Here is a 7,237-nt window from a genome sequence, read left to right as displayed (position 1 = left end):
TCATAATTTTGAAAGCTAGGTCAGGAGGGCAGAAAAACCCAAGTTCACTGTGTGCAGCTATAAGAAGAAGTCCTTTCTCATGGACCCAAGTCTACTGCTACTTGTTCTTTGGGCTCTTCCAGGCAGAAAAGATGAAAACACAAAGCCAGAGGAAGGATTCGTGCACACAAAACGAAGATTTGATACAAATTCTCCAGGAAGATCTTCACAGAGCCATAATTACATCTTTAAAGTAGGGCCAGACTGTTCTCTTGACCAGAATAAAAATACTGTATAATTTAGCAAAAGCATACCCACAGAGGGGGACGCTACAGAGGGAGTCAAGGCCACACAAATCCAGTAAGCATAAAAACAGACTGCTTCATAGTGCAGAAGTGGGGTGGGACAAGGGGAAGGGGGAGACAGTTCATATAAAGTTACACAGGAAAGTACACAAGTCCATTTCCAATCACAGATTGGAAACTCTCATGTGGTCAAAGCACAGAAGAAAAAGACACTACAGACTCAAGGGGAAACATTCTGGAAGGACTTGATAAAATAAAGAAGAGAAGAAAAAAATGTCAGACAAATTAGAAATAAGACACCAAAAGAGAACAAGACCTGGGAGCCAATGTGGGAAAGAAGATAAGTGTGTGGTCAGCCAACACAGAGGAGGACCAAGGGATGGACAACGGAAAAACTAAATCAGCAACATCTGAAAATATCCCATTGTCAAAAATGTTACCGATGATTAAGGATAAATAATAGATTTATATTATCCAGAAAGCCAAAGTATATGCGGTTATCTGGCAATTAAAAATAATGCAATAAGTCAAAATATAAATCCATAGCACAGATTGCTGGGTAGAGCAATTTCATGGGCACTTCTGATAATCAAGCAGGACTTTGTTACTTGGAATTTATTTATGTCATGGGCATTCTGAGACACATACTGATAGTAGCACTGTTATGCAGAAGACACAGGATTTTAGAATGTATTAAGGCTGGCAACATCCCAAATCTTTGTCAGCTTTTAAGGTTGGAAGCTTATTACAAACCCGATGATAAGACATTTCTACAAATTCCTTGTGTTATACTCAGTGAGTAATCAAGATGGTAAACAAAATATCAGGCGTGGTGGCACTCACCTGTGATCCCAGCTGTCAGACGGCAGAGGCAGGTGGATCACTATGAGTTCCAGGCCAGTCTGTTCTACAGAGAAGTTCCAGAACAGCCAGGGCTCTTATAAAGAAAAAACTCTATTTGGAAACAAACAAACAAACAAACAAACAAAAGAATGTAGCCACAACTCTCTCGGTTGCCTTGGGTGCCTGCCCCTGTCCTCTGACCGCCTGTTATCTCTCCCTCATACTTGTTTTTTGTTTTGTATGTTTTCACTCCCATAAAACATCTTTTAAAAACGTTTCCGTGCATTTATTGTGAGTGTATGTGCACACACGTGCATGTGCACACACTGGCAGGCCACAGCACGCTGAGTTCGTGAAGGTCAGAGGACAACTTTCGGGAGTCAGTCATCTCCCTCCATTGTGTGGAATCTAAGGCTCTAACTCCGGTCATCAGACACGGTGGCCAGTACCTTTGCCTGCGGAGCCATCTTGCTCACTCTTTCTGCTTTTATTGTTATGCTAGGAGGATATAGGAGAAGGAAGAGACAGTTTGCTTTGGCTGAGAATTTACGGCATCCAGCAATCATTTCTCCAGGGTTGAAAAGATCTGTCTGTAAGATCTGCTGACCGTCCAACCAATTGGCTTCACACTCTCATGGTGATGTCAGAGTGCAAGGCCGGGAAGAGAAGAAATGTGAAAAGCTTCACTTCATCCTCACAGTTGTTATGCAGGTTGCTGGGTGAAAAAAAGTCATCAGAGCTCCTACCAAGCTGCAACAACCACAAGCTACAAAACGACCTGCCTGGAAAGAGATACCTACGGGTGCAATAGTAGCATGACTGTTACAGACCAACCAACAACTTCCTAAGTAGACTTTAGGCCTGCTCTGCAGAATTTAAGCCTGATACTGTAAATCTCAACAAGCCTTGTGGCTGGGGAAGCCATAGACACAGAGGAAGAACAGACTATTGTTGCTATGTTAAATGTGTTAAATGTTATCAAACGTCCCTCTAAGTACACACATTTAAACTCATAGATTAACGGTGCTCTCTGTTCTCAACAAGAACCCCACCCCAACCCCCCCCAGTGGACAATAAGCAATGCAAAGACTCACGATTGATTAAAAAAAAAAAAAGCTGGGAATAGGTGCTTATCCTTTAACAGGACATCTAACACACACACACACACACACACACACACACACTGTCTCAAGAATCAGGAAACACTGTGAAAGAGTAGCTGGGGGAAAAACAGGCGCCAATAGATGTGGAAGCAGGCTGCTGTTTGCTTCCAAGGTGATATATTATCTCTGTGTTCCCCAGAGGGGACAAAGAGCATGTTCTCACATAACAAAGGGAAAGAAGAACTAAGCTAGCTCGATCCATCTTTTTTATATGGTTTGTATTTTCTCATTGCTGGGACCAAATACAAAACAAAACAAACAAATAGACAAAAACACAACTTCAGGAAGATTTTCCAACCGTCAGACTGAGAGCAGGGACCCCAATGGAGGGATTAGGGGAAGGACTGAAGGAGCTGAAGGGGTTTGCAACCCCATAGGAAGAGCAACAATATCAACCAAGCAGACCTCACAGAGCTCCCAGGGACTAAACCATCAACCAAAGAATACACATGGAGGGACCCATGGCTCCAGCCGCACATGTAGCAGAGGATGGCTTATATGGCATCAATGGGAGGGGAGGCCCTTGGTCCTCTGAAGACTCTATTCCCCAAAAGGGGACTGCTAGAATGGATGGTGAGGTGGGGGTGGGTGGGTGGGTGAGAGACCACTCTCATAGAGGCAGGGGATGGGTGGGAGAGAGGGTTTTCAGGGTGGAAACTGGGAAGGGGATAAAATTAGAAATATAAATAAAAATGAGCAATAAAAAATTTAAAAAATTAAATTGTGAAAAAGAAAGGAAGGAAGGAAGGAAGGAAGGAAGGAAGGAAGGGGAAAGAAAGAAAGAAAGAGAGAGAAAGGAAGAAAGAAAGAAAGAGAGAGAGAGAAAGGAAGAAAGAAAGAGAGAGAGAAAGGAAGAAAGAAAGGAAGAAAGAAAGAGAGAGAGAAAGGAAGAAAGAAAGAAAGGAAGAAAGAAAGAAAGAGAGAGAAAGAAAGAAAGAGAGAGAGAGAGGAAGGAAGGAAGGAAGGAAGGAAGGAAGAAAGAAAGAAAGAAAGAAAGAAAGAAAGAAAGAAAGAAAGAAAGAAAGAAAGAAAGGAAGGAAGAAAGGAAGGAAGAAAGAAAGAAGGAAAGAGAAAGAAAGGACCGATTCCAGCCCAGTTTGTTGGCAGGAAGAGCAACGAAGGCGTGGCAGCGGAACCTTAAGGAGCTGGTCACATGGCATCCACAGACCGGAAGTAGAGACACGAACGACTGCCTTCAGTTCTTATTCACTCAACAACACTGCCTCAGAATGGAAGGGCTCTGGCCATCAGTCAGACTTTTCATGAAATGCTTTAATCAGCACACTCAGAAGTACGTCCATGGCAGTCCTTTTATTTAAATTTTGCTAATTTCATGTACATTTTGAAACTCCTTGCTCTGGTTTTGCAAGAAAACAGCATGGGGGTTTTGGTAGAGAGACTGTTTGGAAACTCTGGACAGTGTGGATCTCTTAAAATAATAAAAGCTTTTCTGGGCTCTCCACGTAGCATGCTGAAGTCAGAGTTCAAGGACAGCTAGCCAGTTTGCTCCAAAGAGCTCCCCTGTCTGTCCTAAGGGGGACAGGACATCATAGGCAGGACACCACAACTGTGTGGCATTTGCACGGGTGCTGTGGACCTGAAATCTGGTCTCACACTTTCCAGGCAGCTACTGAGCTTCTCCCAGCATCTTCTCTTGAATTTCTTCCAGTGCTGTATTAAAAATGACAAAGCCAAGCATCCTTATCTTATGTTGATTAGATAGGAAAACCCTTCACTGTTTCCTGTACGATACCTGCTGTAGGTTTTCCCATATGGCTTCTATTGTGAAGAAGTAGCATCCTTCCACTCTTTATTGAGGGTTTACATCGAGTAAGGGTATTGAATGCTGGTTCTTGTTTTTTGTTGTTGTTGTTGTTGTTGTTGTTGTTGTTGTTGTTGTTTTGGGGGGTTGTTGTTGATTTTTGTTTTTGTTTGTTTTTTCCTACAACAATAGAATAATCCTGAGCACTTTAATTCTGTTACTGTATCATTTTACATTAATTGATTGATTTTCATAGGCTTGAGACTTGGCTCTCATCAATAAATGCCACTTGGCCACAATACATCTCATGTAATTTGATGGTCAATCTAGTCTGTTAATATTTTCTTGGCAATTTCTGCAGCAGTGTTCTTTAAGGGTGGAAGTCTGTAATTTTCTCATAGTGTTTTCGGTTTAAATTCAACGTAATGCTAGCTTTGTAGGTTAAGTTAGAAAGTCTTCCTTTCTCTACAATTTTTTTTGAGAATCGTTAAAATTGATGGTAATTCTTTGGGTTTACTTATTTTTATTTTGTGTACAGATGTTCTGCCTGAATGTTGTTCGTGCCCCAAGTGCAGTACAGTACCCGTAGAAGCCAGAAGAGGGTGTAAGATCCCAGGAACTGGAGTTTGAGATCGTTGTTTCTTGCCATGGGGGTGCTGGGATTTGAAACTGGTTCCTCTAGAAGAGAAGTTATCACTCTTAACCAGGGAGTCATCTCTCCAGCCTGGTTTTAATTGTTTAAATGTTAAGTGGAATTCTCAAGTGAAGCAATCAATCCCAATGTTGTTCTTTGCAGAAGGTATTTTCGTTTGTTCTGGTTTGAAGCAGGATCTTACTATGAAGCCCAAAGGGGTTTCAAATTTCCAACCTTGCCTTTGCTTCCCAAACCCTGGGCATCCGCTACAACGCCAACCCACCTCATTTGCGTGTGTGGGACGGAGAGACACAGATACACGGGAGGTGGGGAGCAAGAGAGGAAGTGAGGGAGAAAGGGAAGGAGCGAGGGAGCGAAGCAAGGGAGAGAGATTGATCTCAAGTCCTTATGCACTCTAGGCAAGTACTCTATAACTAACTGGGTACCCCTAGTCCAGTTAGGAGATATTTTTGGTTACTAATCCAGTTTTCTTTCTTTGTTTTCCTTATTTACATATTACATAGTTACTTACAGGTCTATTCAATTCTTTATTTCTTTGTGTTTAGAACTGGTAAATTTTATGGTTTGGGGAAGTTGTCCATAGCATTTCATCTCTCCATCGCTTAGGCTTGATCTCCCACAATCATCCTCTTTGTTTCTCTAGACTCTGTAGCATTGCGATCAATTTTGGTTTGGTTTGGTTTGGTTTAGGAGTTTGAATCTTCTCTTTTTTTTAGTCCTTGAAGCTTCAAGTCCGATACGTTGACTTTTTCAGAAGAGCACCTTTTGGTTTCATTGGAACTTTTTTCCTCTCATTTTTCTATCCGTTCTACTGATCTCTGTTGCAATAATGACTTGCTTCCCTCTGCAGCCTTTAGGTTAATGTGTTCTTTTTCTAGTTCCTTCTCTTGCAGTGCGTGTTGGTTTGACAGCCTGCTGGTTCTGAACTTTAGTCTGTGTGGCTCTAAACTCTCCCGTTGGCACTCCCGTCTTGGCACAGCATCCTTTCTGGGCTGTGCCTCGTTTTCATCCGTTTCTAACAGCCTTCCACTCACCCTTGTGATGCTGTTGAATGCTTAGAACTTGTGAAACTTCCTACCTTTGCTTCTTTTCAAAGAAATGCATTTTAAAAATATTCATTGATTGGGGAAGGAGGTGGACGTGCGTGCCACAGCACATGGGTGGAGGGCGAAGGGTTCCAGAGCCACTGTGCTCTACCATGTGGATGTCCAGCTTGCCCATGAGCCATCTTTCCTTGGCTTTTATTCCCTCCCTAGGATTGAACCCATTTGGCTCCTCTGTTATATTTTCTTCATTTCAGCCCTCATACCTAATGATAATAAAAGCTTCAAAGTGATAACTACCTTACAAGTAAGGGCGATTTCATTTTAAAATTCCAAGTGTTTCCTCTCTCTATGCTAAGTTGCAACACGATTCAAGTTCAAATTGAAGGCCACGTGCACAGGATTTTATCTGAACCGTGACTGAGTTCCCAAAGCTCGGAACACTCTCGTGGGGTTGTTATCTCATCGTGTGGCCATCATACGGACCCTCTACCTCACAGCTGACGTCATCCATCATTCGTCTTCCCAAAGCCAAAGCAATAGGTGGGTTGTCTGTTTGTTTATTTTTGGGGGTGGGTTGTTTTTTGGCTGGGGTATTTGTTTGCTCCTTGCTTTACAGGATTTATTTATGTTATGCATATGAGTGTTTGGCCTATATGTACGTATGCACGCCATGTGTATGTCTGGTGTCCATGGGAGTCAGAAGAGGGCACAGCACTGGGTTCCTGAGAGCTACAGTTATGGGTGGTTGTGAACCACCACGTTGGGGCTGGGAATGGAACCCAGGTCCTTTGCAAGAACAACAGGTACCATCAACTGCTGAGCCATCTGTCCAGCCCTTTGCTGGTTTTGTTGTTGTTCCTTGTTTGCTTGTTTCTTAAAGTCTCATGTTTGATCAAGCTTACAAGCTTGTCTAATATGCAAAACCTGAAAACGTGCTAAGGCTAAGATAGAAAAGAAAGAACATACACTTTTGTCCAAATTTGACATTTTTTAATGCATCCATTGTGAAATATAAGGACATAAAATGAAAAGAAGGCCAAGCAAAACTTCAAACTGGCCTGGCGGCGATGGCACCCTTAATCCCAGCACAGGGGCGCAGAGGCAGACAGATCTATGAGTTGGAGGCCAGGCTGGCCTACAGAGTGAGTTCCAGGACAGCCAGGGCTACACAGAGAAACCCTGTTTCAAAAAAGTTCCTGCCCCATCCCATCCTCCCAAAACATCAAGCTGTCTGCACTTTCAACACCCAAACCAGTCAAAAATGTGGGATTTTTATGCTTCCTTTGTCAAGGCACTAAATATTGCAACATGTACAATCTGACCCAGCTTCCCTTCAATGGGGATTATGGCAAAGAAAAAAAAAATTTCAGTGTTGTCTTTGGCGGCACTCGGAAGAATATCACCGCGCACCACCAGCACGCCTGTGGTCAGCTCAGGTAGAACTGAGTTCCTCTCAGCAACTCTTCAGCTGCTGGATGAGCAGT

Source organism: Rattus norvegicus, chromosome 2, assembly GCF_036323735.1.
Source record: "Rattus norvegicus strain BN/NHsdMcwi chromosome 2, GRCr8, whole genome shotgun sequence".
Taxonomy (NCBI): domain Eukaryota; kingdom Metazoa; phylum Chordata; class Mammalia; order Rodentia; family Muridae; genus Rattus; species Rattus norvegicus.
This window is presented reverse-complemented; position numbering follows the sequence as displayed.